This window comes from Triticum aestivum, chromosome 2B (genome assembly GCF_018294505.1).
Source record: "Triticum aestivum cultivar Chinese Spring chromosome 2B, IWGSC CS RefSeq v2.1, whole genome shotgun sequence".
Lineage (NCBI taxonomy): Eukaryota > Viridiplantae > Streptophyta > Magnoliopsida > Poales > Poaceae > Triticum > Triticum aestivum.
The window spans coordinates 36,234,822-36,246,407 of record NC_057798.1 but is presented as its reverse complement, the minus strand read 5'-3'; the positions used below and the strand labels follow the sequence as shown (position 1 = coordinate 36,246,407).

At 46.8% G+C, this 11,586-nt stretch overlaps 1 long non-coding RNA gene across 2 annotated transcripts; it reads right to left on the bottom strand.

Annotated features, from left to right (window-relative positions):
- Positions 1 to 1,475: 1,475 nt before the first annotated feature.
- LOC123040214 (uncharacterized) lies at positions 1,476 to 11,130 on the bottom strand. Of its 2 annotated transcripts, none has more exons than XR_006418090.1 (4): positions 11,075 to 11,130; positions 1,967 to 2,028; positions 1,759 to 1,889; positions 1,476 to 1,593 (listed from the first exon to the last, which is right to left on the bottom strand). It is a non-coding gene; the product is annotated as an uncharacterized lncRNA (long non-coding RNA). The 2 variants fall into 2 exon arrangements; XR_006418091.1 differs by lacking the exon at positions 11,075 to 11,130 and adding an exon at positions 3,077 to 3,480.
- Between the last annotated feature and the right edge of the window lie 456 nt (positions 11,131 to 11,586).

Genomic DNA, 11,586 nt, shown 5'->3' with positions numbered 1-11,586 from the left:
AAGGCTCGGCCATTAATGGTACCAACGGCTGGGCATTAACAAACTTACCACTTTTTTTTAAAGTTGTGCATTATTTGGAACTCGTAGATGAAACCACAATTTGCAGTGTCACAGAGAATTGGTTTATCTGCTATAACAACTTATGGCTTTAGGATTTTTACACGATTCAAGTGCCCAGTATTTACGTTTTGAACCATTAAGTCTTTTGTAGGAGCCTTTGCTGGTAGAGTTGAGGAACATGAATGAAGCTAAGTTATAAGGTAAAGAACACAATCAATCATGTCCACTTAAACTGACAACCAAATGGAATCAGATGAACATGAACATGCAGGTGACCAGAAGCACATCACAATATCAAGCCATTGGTTTCATGTCTGGTACAAAGGCCATGAACCCAAAGTTGGAGAATTGCGGGAGGAGAAGAGCATTCTTACCACCATGTGCCCGTCTTTGTCGGCGGGAACATCCAAGGGCAGCGATGGCTTCTCAGACTAGTCTAAGGCATCATTCTCCTTGGCGTCCATGAGCTGTACCTGCACGTGCAACCTTGGTTGAATTCCACCACTGTTTAGTCAGACGAGAAGTGCACCATAGCTAAATACACACTAGAGTCTTACCTTGTTTAAGCCATGGACGTTGTGGAACAGATGAAGAGGAGGATGGCCACGGCGGAGACAAGGGTGGCAGCCGAACACCCCAATCTACTAGTGACACAGAGTTGTCGATGACATGAAAAACTCTAACATCCTCTTCACTCTGTCAGGGCAATCAAAATAGTACACACGTAAGCAAAACTAGGTTTGGATAAGTGCACAAGCAAGAACAATATATGTTCTTATTAGAGAAGAACTAGACCACAATAAAACAGTCATTCATGATCTGCAACTATGCAAAAGTAAACACAGGATAAAATCTAAGCTACAATAGAAAATGGGGAGCATCCAACATCAATGACCATATGGAATGAGCCATTTGACCATCTTTGGCGTATTGTGATTGTGATTGACTAGTTAAGCATATTTAGCATCACAGCAACCTAAAGCCTACCTATGAAACACACTGATAGCCAGGACAAGAATATGAGCTACAACAACATTAGATATTTGTAAGCCTTAACAGAATATTAATGGTTGCAATAAACCATGCCAACATATGCAAGCAAAAAGGAAAGTTATTGGCAGATAACCACAAGCACAGAACAATATCAAGTCAATGTCCATGGCTGGCACTAAGGCCATGAACCCAAAGTGGGAGAAGTGAGGGGAGGAGAAGAGTCTTCTTACCACCAAGCACCCGTATCCGTTGGCGGCAGCACCCGAGGACGGCGATGGCTTCTCAGACTGGTCTAAGGCATCATTCTCCTTGACGTCGACGAGTTGTACCTGCACGTGCAACCCTGACTAAATTCCACCACTGTTTAGTCAGCCGAGAAGTGCACAATAGCTGAATACACACTGGAGTGTTACCTTAGTTTAGCCATGTACATTGTGGAGCAGAGGAGTAGGACGTGGCAATGTGGAGACGAGGGCAGCGGCCGCCTTCCCCAATCTACTAGTGAAGCAGAGTTGTCGGTGACACGAAAACCTTTACAGTCTGACATGGCAATCAAAACAGTACACACATAAGCAAAACTAGCTTCGGATGAATGCACAGGCAAGAACAAGATAGTATGTACTTATTAGAGAAGAACTAGACGACAATAGAACAGAGTCATTCATGATCCAAGAACAACATAGTATGTAAAAGGTAAGCACTCACAAGTACTTGGTGATTTCTGAAGAAAATAGTTACACATAAGACACCATGATTATCAGTTATTCTCAACAGCTGGATCATAGCTTCAGTACTTGCGCCCTCAAGACTGAATATTTGTCGCTTGTTGGTTACCCCTACAAAGTACATGCAAGTCCAAGTTATTATACTGAAAGAAACAGCAGCCATGATAAGATCTTCTCTGCATACTTACCCATAGAAGATTTCTAACAGGCACCCTATCTGTGACATGGCGGGTTACAAGCAACCCAAAGTCTGCAAATGCATAATCCCAATCTCAGCTGAAACTCTATTCAACTAGCTAGAATTGCATTACGAACATCAAATAGCAATATCACTGTCCATTGCACGAAAACTAATCTCCCTACTACAACGATGTCGGTCGATGCATCGGAACTATTCCTATCAGTGTGCAGACGAACAGTTCTGACTTCTGAATTTCAGCTACTAAACTATGGACATGTCCGTGCAGCAACAAAAAGACTAGCTTAGGTAGTTGGGCAGCGCATGAGTAGTCGAGTCTAGCTCCTCTTATACAAATTAAGCTCGACTCGTGCTAATTGGACCCAGCGGGAAGTCCATTTCGTCGGAGACAAAGATCGGGAAGTCCTGTCGCCGCCATGTTCTACGGCGAACTGCTCCGAATCTACTGGAGACATGTCGTCCAGTTTGTTTCTGTACACAAAAAAACAAGCTGACGGAAGTGGGGAACAGAGGCACAGCCGACGGAAGTGGGGAACAGAGGCACAGCCGACGGTGCAGCTCACCACGTACTCCTATATATGCGTCTGCCAGTACACGCAATAACAAATACAACATTTTTTCAGAACGCCAGTGCCTGCTTTTGGCACAAACATGCATGGGGTATCGGATGACGCATAATGCGAGATCATCTGAACCCGGGGTGTGAGAGCGCCCCTCCCCCAAAGATTCAGTGAATAGAGAATCCGAGGTTGATGCTAAACAGCAGACCTTTCAATAATCAAATACTGGCAATCATATCATAGTATCCAGTTAAGACATGAATGAATTTACAACTCTAAGCAAAAGCCTTAAGCTAGAAAAATAAGCACGAGACAGTGAATAGAACAGCAACGGTGAACCCTAAAAAATAAAACTGGGGATTTTAGGGAAACCAAGCAAGCAATTGGGTGCATCCTGCAGAGACCATGTAGCATGCATGTGAGGCAATCAATTGAGCGCCCAATCGAGCGAGCCTAATTGGACATGGCCGTGGCACCAAGCAGGCCACGAGGTGAGAGAAATTGGAGGTGAAGGAGAGAGACAAGGAGAGGAAGGGGACCTTCCTTGAAGGGCTCCATTCCATGGCGCGGTCGTCGTCGAGAGTGGAGTTGGTGTCCTCACGCGCGCAGAAGAGCGGCGTCGGAGGGCACGGCCGCGCCGTCGTCGCCGACGGCAGGGCACGGCTGTGTGTGCCGCCCCCTCCTCCTCTCCAGACGCACTAGCGTGAGGAAGGCGGAGTCTTGGGCGGCCGGGCACACCGAGCACCTGCGTCGAGGCCGCCCCGAGCGCGGATCCTGGAGCCTCACTTCGCCGCGGCCGGCAGGACGAGCAGATCGGGGAGCGCCGCCGGCCTACTCACCGGGTCCATCCGGAAGCGCGACAGCCGAGGGAGAGAAGGGGGTGGCGGTGGGTGAGATGGAGATGGAGGAAGGTGAGGGGCGGTGGCTGCGCATCGGAGTCGGAGATGGGGGCGGCGGCGGGCGGCTGCGGCGGCGCGTCGGGAGAGGAGAGGAGAGGATGCGGGGTGTCAGGGTGATTGACAGTCAAAAATTTCCTTTTTCACTTCCTTCACTTTCTCTTTTTCATCTTCACTTTCACTTTGAACCCTGACACCCCGAGTATGAGGCGCAAATTTTTTCACGTTTTCACTTTTTCACTTCCTGTCGGTAGTTTTGGACCCAATTTTTTTCAGACGAAAACTTGGTGATTGACGGTCAAAATTCCCGAGTTATAACAGTGGGTGGGTTGACAGGCCTCGTCTTTATGTCTGCTGCATTGCTAGTACACGGACAAACACGTCTGCGACGTTTGGGGCCGTTGTGGTCCGCGGCCGCCAAGCCCAGGCCTTCCTATATCCGCCCCACATTTGGGTTGGTTTTGAGGGATGCCGGTTAGCCAGGACGTTTGGGGTCGTTATTTGGTCGGTCAGTGACCGGACCGTCCGTCATGCTTGTTTTTCTTTTTTTTTGGTCGGTCAGTGACCGGGCAGTCAGACCGGATGTTTGAGGCGGCTATGAGGCGTCCGGATGTAAATGCTCTAACCGACGCGTGCATTTTTTTCATTTTCCTTTTCTTTTTGGAGAGCCTTGATTACGTGTACTAGCAGGGGTAAAAAACGAGATTCGATGCACGCTCGGATCGACCTCACTCAAAACGCCCGGCAGGATCGGACAAATACGCATGCGTGCCAAAATCAATTGGCCGGATCGACCTCAACATATTGTTAAGTATGAGTTGTGAATCCTTGACTTGACATCAATCTAGCGATGGCGCTGCCTCCGTCGACACATGACGTGTGGGTCCTACATGTTTGTTTAAACCGCCAGCACATGTTGCCGCGCCAATCCCACATGTCACTACCAGAGCCCGGGGTTGTGCAACGACGGGAGGCGGGACGAACGAGCATTAGTAGAAAAGGGGGCAATGGTCCAGGCCGGTCCAGCCCATTAGTCCCGGTTCAATCCAGAACGGGACCAATGGGGGCATTGGACCCGGTTCTTGAGCCCCGGGGGCCGGCCGGGCCACGTGGGCCATTGGTCCCGGTTCGTCTGGACCTTTTGGTCCCGGTTGGCGGGACGAACCTGGACCAATGTGCCTTCCTCCTGGCCCACCACCATTGGTCCCGGTTGGGGGGATGAACCGGGACCAAAGGCTTCCCTTTAGTCCCGGTTCATGCTACGAACCGGGACCAATTAATTGCCTATATATACCCCGCGAGCAGAGCACTCTCACTACTCTGTTTTTCATGGCCGGTGAGGAGAGAGCCTTGTGTTGCTCTAGCTCACCTCCTATGCACACGAGGTGTTCGATGGAATGCCCGAGCCACACTACTTAAGCTTTCTCCTCTCCAAGCTCCACCTCCAAGCTCCACTTTTCTCAATATTTTGTCTAGGTTTAGCGGTCCGTCACGTCCCGTCCCCGTCTTCACCGCCGTCGATCGCTCGCGTCGCCGGCACCACCGTGGTGAGCCTCTTGTTCTTATCTTCTTTCTGAAAGGAAAAAAACTCTTACTTGTATGTTTATATAGATACTTGTATAATTTTCTTACTTTATTATTGCATCTTATATAGTGCGATGGTTTTGGTATCCGCCCCGTCGGCCCTCGTCCTGTCTATGATTCAGATGTGGTATATATTATCTTTTCATAACTATTGGTTCATTTATTGTTTATGACAATTATGCCGACCAACGTAACATAGATTTTATTTATCTAGGAGGTTGTTGAACCGGAAATTCCAACCGACCCTATTGTCGAGAGGTTAAATTTAGTTGAAGAAGAAAACAATTTGTTGAAGGAAAAATTAGAAAAATTGAGGAGGAGAAGATGATATTGGAGTTGCATGTTGCGGATGTCGTCGATGATCACAAGATCAAGATGGATGCAATGCGCTTGAAGATTAGAAAGATTAGAAAATATGCCATTCATACCGAGGCTTGGTATCATTATGCCGTTGGATCAGTTTGTTACATTGGTTGCGATTATGATCGCATTTGTTTTCGCATTGAAATGTTTTACATAGTTTCAGTGTATGGTTTAATTAATTTAGATGCTCTGCAGAGCTTTATGTTGTTAGATGAGAACTATGTATGTACTTCGGTTTTAATGTGATGATGAACTTCTATTAATTTGGTCACTTAATTATATAATGCACGCAGATGAACCGGCAATGGATGTACGGTTCAAGACACACCTCCGAGTACATTAAGGGCGTGCATGATTTTCTCGAAGTGGCTGAGGCAAACAAGCAGAATGGTTTTATGTGTTGTCCATGCCCTGTATGTGGGAATACGAAGTCTTACTCTGATCGGAAAATCCTCCACACCCACCTTCTTTACAAGGGTTTCATGCCACACTATAATGTTTGGACGAGGCACGGAGAAATAGGGGTTATGATGGAAGATGGCGAAGAAGAAGAGTACGATGACAACTATGTGCCCCCTGAATACGGTGATGCTCCTGAAGATCAAGAGGAACCAGACGATGTGCACGATGATGCTGCAACGGGCGAAGCTGCTGAAGATCAAGAGGAACCAGACGATGTGCCCGATGATGATGATCTCCGTCGGGTCATTGTCGATGCAAGCACGCAATGTGAAAGTCAAAAGGAGAAGCTGAAGTTCGATCGCATGCTAGAGGACCACAAAAAAGGGTTGTACCCAAATTGCGAAGATGGCAACACAAAGCTGGGTACCGTACTGGAATTGCTGCAGTGGAAGGCAGAGAATGCTGTGCCTGACAAAGGATTTGAGAAGCTACTTAAAATATTGAAGAAGAAGCTTCCAAAGGATAACGAATTGCCCGACAGTACATACGCAGCAAAGAAGGTCGTATGACCTCTAGGATTGGAGGTGCAGAAGATACATGCATGCCCTAATGACTGCATCCTCTACCGCGGTGCATACAAGGATCTGAACGCATGCCCGGTATGCGGCGCATTACGGTATAAGATCAGACGAGATGACCCTGGTGATGTTGACGACAAGCCCCCCAGGAAGAGGGTTCCTGCGAAGGTGATGTGGTACGCTCCTATAATACCACGGTTGAAACGTCTGTTCAGAAACAGAGAGCATGCCAAGTTGATGCGATGGCACAGTGAGGACCGTAAGAAAGACGGGAAGTTGAGAGCACCCGCTGACGGGTCGCAGTGGAGAAAAATCGAGAGAAAGTACTGGGATGAGTTTGCAAGTGAGCGAAGGAACGTATGGTTTGCTTTAAGCGCGGATGGCATTAATCCTTTCGGGGAGCAGAGCAGCAATCACAGCACCTGGCCCGTCACTCTATGTATGTATAACCTTCCTCCTTGGATGTGCATGAAGCGGAAGGGCATTATGATGTCAGTTCTCATCCAAGGCCCTAAGCAACCCAGCAATGACATTGATGTGTACCTAAGGTCATTAGTTGAAGAACTTTTAGAGCTGTGGAATGGAAACGGTGTACGGACGTGGGATGAGCACAAACAGGAGGAATTTAACCTAAAGGTGTTGCTGTTCGTGACCATCAACGATTGGCCCGCTCTCAGTAATCTTTCAGGACAGACAAACAAGGGATACCATGCATGCACGCACTGTTTACTTGACACCGATAGTATATACCTGGCAAGCTGCAGGAAGAATGTGTACCTGGGCCATCGTCGATTTCTTCCGACCAACCATCAATGTCGAAAGAAAGGCAAGCATTTCAAAGGCAAGGCAGATCACCGGAAGAAGCCCGCCATGCGTACCGGTGATCACGTACTTGCTATGGTCAATGATTTACACGTAATCTTTGGAAAGGGTCCCGGTGGACTAGCTGTTCCGAGTGACGCTGGGGGACACGCACCCATTTGGAAGAAGAAATCTATATTTTGGGACCTACCCTACTGGAAAGACCTAGAGGTCCGCTCTTCGATCAACGTGATGCACGTGACGAAGAACCTTTGCGTGAACCTGCTAGGCTTCTTGGGCGTGTATGGGAAGACAAAAGATACAGCTGAGGCACGAGAGGACCTGCAATGTTTGCACGAAAAAGACGGCATGCCTCCAAAGCAGTATGAAGGTCCTGCCAGCTATGCTCTTACCAAAGAAGAGAAGGAAATCTTCTTTGAATGCCTGCTTAGTATGAAGGTCCCGACTGGCTTCTCGTCGAATATAAAAGGAATAATAAATATGGCAGAGAAAAAGTTTCAGAACCTAAAGTCTCATGACTGCCACGTGATTATGACGCAACTGCTTCCGGTTGCATTGAGGGGGCTTCTACCGGAAAACGTCCGATTAGCCATTGAGAAGCTATGTGCATTCCTCAATGCAATATCTCAGAAGGTGATCGATCCAGAAATCATACCAAGGCTAAGGAGTGATGTGGTGCAATGTCTTGTCAGTTTTGAGCTGGTGTTCCCACCATCCTTCTTCAATATCATGACGCACGTCCTAGTATTTCTACACAATATGTACCCCTTTGAGAGGTTCATGGGAGTCCTAAAGAAATATGTCCGTAACCGCGCTAGGCCAGAAGGAAGCATCTCCATGGGCCATTAAATAGAGGATGTCATCGGGTTTTGTGTTGACTTCATTCCTGGCCTTAAGAAGATAGGTCTCCCTAAATTGCGGTATGAGGGGAGACTGACTGGAAAAGGCACGCTTGGAAGGGACTCAATAATATGCAGGGACGGATATTCTTGGTCTCAAGCACACTACACAGTTCTACAGAACTCTACCTTGGTGACCCCATATGTCGATGAACACAAGAACAGTCTGCGCTCCAAACACCCGGAGCAGTGCGACGACTGGATTACATGTGAACACATCAGGACTTTCAGCAGTTGGTTGGAAGCACGTATCAGAGGTCACAACACTGTTTGTGATAAGCTGTACTTATTATCCAGGGGACCATCTTTGACTGTATTGATTTGGAAAGGATACGAGATAAATGGGAATACATTTTACACGATTGACCAAGATCAAAAGAGCACCAACCAAAACAGCGGTGTCCGCTTTGATGCAACAACCGAGAGGGGAAATGACACATATTATGGTTACATAGTGGACATATGGGAACTTGACTACGGACATGATTTTTAAGGTCCTTTGTTTAAGTGCAAATGGGTCAATGTGTCAGGAGGCGGGGTACAGGTAGACCCACAGTACGGAATGACAACAGTGGATCTGAAAAATCTTGGGTACACTGAAGAACCGTTCGTCCTAGCCAATGATGTGGCACATGTTATCTATGTGAAGGACATGTCTACCAGACTGAGAAAGAGAAAAGATAAGGAAGTGAATACATCATACGATGAGCCAAAGCGCCACATAGTTCTTTCAGGAAAAAGGGACATCGTGGGAGTGGAGGACAAGACAGACATGTCTGAAGATTATGAAAAGTTTCATGAAATTCCTCCCTTTAAAGTCAACGCTGACCCCAGCATCCTGATAAACGATGAAGATTATCCATGGTTACGGCGCAATAAGAAAATGACACAAGCGAAGAAAAAGTGAAGACTTTCTCCCGCAACTATTATGATGATACCATGCCAACTTTGTAACTGACGAGTATGATACCATTGTCCGTTTTGTACATGCACATGCTATGTGTGGGTCAATTTTATGATACCATGCCAACTTTCAACTTTTTCATAGTTCATTTGAAATGCTTTAATGTCTTATGGTTTGGCCCTCGTAATAATTAAAAATAGCAACAATAAGTATTTTGTTGTAAGTAGAAACAAAATAAAATAAATAAAGCAAGAAAGAAAAAAACAAAAAAGTGGAAAGTTTATAATTTTCCTAAAACTAAAAGCAAAAAGAATTAAAAATAAAGCAAAAAAACAAAAGAAAATAAATAATGCACAAAACAAAACAAAAAAACTGGAAAAAAATAAAAATAGCAACAATAAGTAAAGAAAACAAAAAACAAAAAAATGCCCCCACTGGGCCCCCACGGCCTGAATACGATTTGAATCCCTACTATGGGCCAGGATTCAGGCCCGCAGTAGGCCCAGAAGGCCCATCAGGCAAAGCAGTCGCAAGTAGGCCCATAAGCCTGCAGTAGAGAGGAGTTCGAGAGGGGTGCGGCAGTGGGGCTTATAAACCACTGCGCGTCCCTCTCAACTAGCGAGGTGGGACTAAACTTTGGCCCCGATGCGGGCAGCACAGGGGCCTTTGGTCCCGGTTGGTGGCTCCAACCGGGACTAAAGGGGGGCATTGGTCCCGGTTGGAGCCACCAACCGGGACTAAAGGTCGCAGCTTCCCGCCCTTTGGGCTGCCGAAAAGAGGCCTTTGGTCCCGGTTGGTGGCACCAACCGGGACTAAAGGGTGCCTTAGTCCCGGTTTGTGCCACCAACGGGGACCAATGCTCCTTGTATATAAGTAGCACTTCTCAGTTTTGCAGAGTTCAATCGCCACCAGTTGCCCCCCGACGACGCCGAGCACATCGACGCCGCCAGGCTGCCCCGACGCCGCCCGCCGCCCCGCCGTCGCCGTCGCCGTCGCCCGCGCCCGTCGTCGTCGCCGGCCTCCCCGAGCCCGCGCCGGCCTCCCCGAGCCCACGCCGTCCTCCCGAGCCCGCGCCCGCCGTCGTCGCCGGCCTCCCCGAGCCCACGCCGTCTCTCTTTCTCTCTCTCTCTCTCTCCCTCTCTCCCTCCCTCTCCCTCCCTCTCCCTCTCTCCCTCTCTCTCCCTCTCCCTCTCTCCCTCCCTCTCTCCCTCCCTCTCTCTCCCCCTCTCTCCCTCCCTATCTCTCTCTCTCTCTCTCTCTCTCTCTCTCTCTCTCTCTCTCTCTCCGGTAGGCGCCGCAGCCAAGAGAAGAAAGATCACCATGGCGGAGGGAGATTGCTCAGTTCAGGCAATATGGATCTCCAATTATTCCCAGATCATGAGGTACGAGAATAGGATTTTTTTCTCTCTTCTGATTTGTACACTTGATTATTACTACCTCTGTAAACTAATATTCCATCCTTAAATAAATATAAGGGTGTTTATATAGCTAAAATAGTGATCTAATTGCTCTTATATTTGTTAAAAAGGGAGTATTAAACTTTGTAGATCACTACATCAGTGGTCAAAAAACCTTATATAGTTTATAAAAAATCTTAAATTAATTTAGATCACTACTTTAGTGATCATGGATGCGGATGCGTACAAGTAGATACTGAGGTGTGGCAGATGATTGCTCGGTAGCACTTGATGGTTAGTAGGAAAAAGTTCACCCTCCGTCCCAAATTACTTGTCGCTCAAATGGGACCATTTGAGTGACAAGTTATTTAGGATGGAGTATGAGACGTGTGGAGGAAATTACTCGCTCCAAGTTCATATAAATTTTAGCGGTTACCGAGAAGAGGTACAAGACAGTACACGCATTTACTAAAGTGTGGCTATATGTTAGAACACATCAAGTACAGAGAACTAACTAACTACACTTCTATGATTTGTATTACCTATTCCTTTCAATACTCTTGTGAGTACAAAATGCATTAATGAGGATGAATGGTCAAATATGGTGTCACATACAAGGATCAGGCGAGCGGGAGCACACAAGCGAGTTTTTGCTAAACAAATTACAGAATTAACGCAAGAAAGTCACATACCTCATGTGCAGAACCTACATATTTGCTGCCATCTCCTAACATTTCTTCGGCAACTGGATTCTGAGGGAAAAGGTGTGTGCTTCTATGAACCTTTTTGCTTTACCAAAGGAAAACTGGCCTGCACTTTCCTTACGCGTACGCATGAAGCGCCTGTTTTAAAATTAAAGTTATAACCAAGCAAAAAAACATATTTAAGCATGCTAATGTATTGGTCAGTAGTGAATGGATGGAAAACCCCATGTATTCATGCTACACAATCCAACATATGTGGTATGATGTATGCGGGATAAATACCGATCAGATTATAAACGTATCGACTACTACTTCAGAGAAACAGATGGTCAAAAGTGAACCTAACATTGCAACAAGAACCTGCTTCTTGAACATATGTGTACAGGACGTAACAACTCATGATGAGGAAATGAATATCATTTAGCAAACACTGACAGACATTAAGTTACTCGTAATAGGACATATATACTGGTGAAGAGACAAGTGTGTGCTCTGCGAAC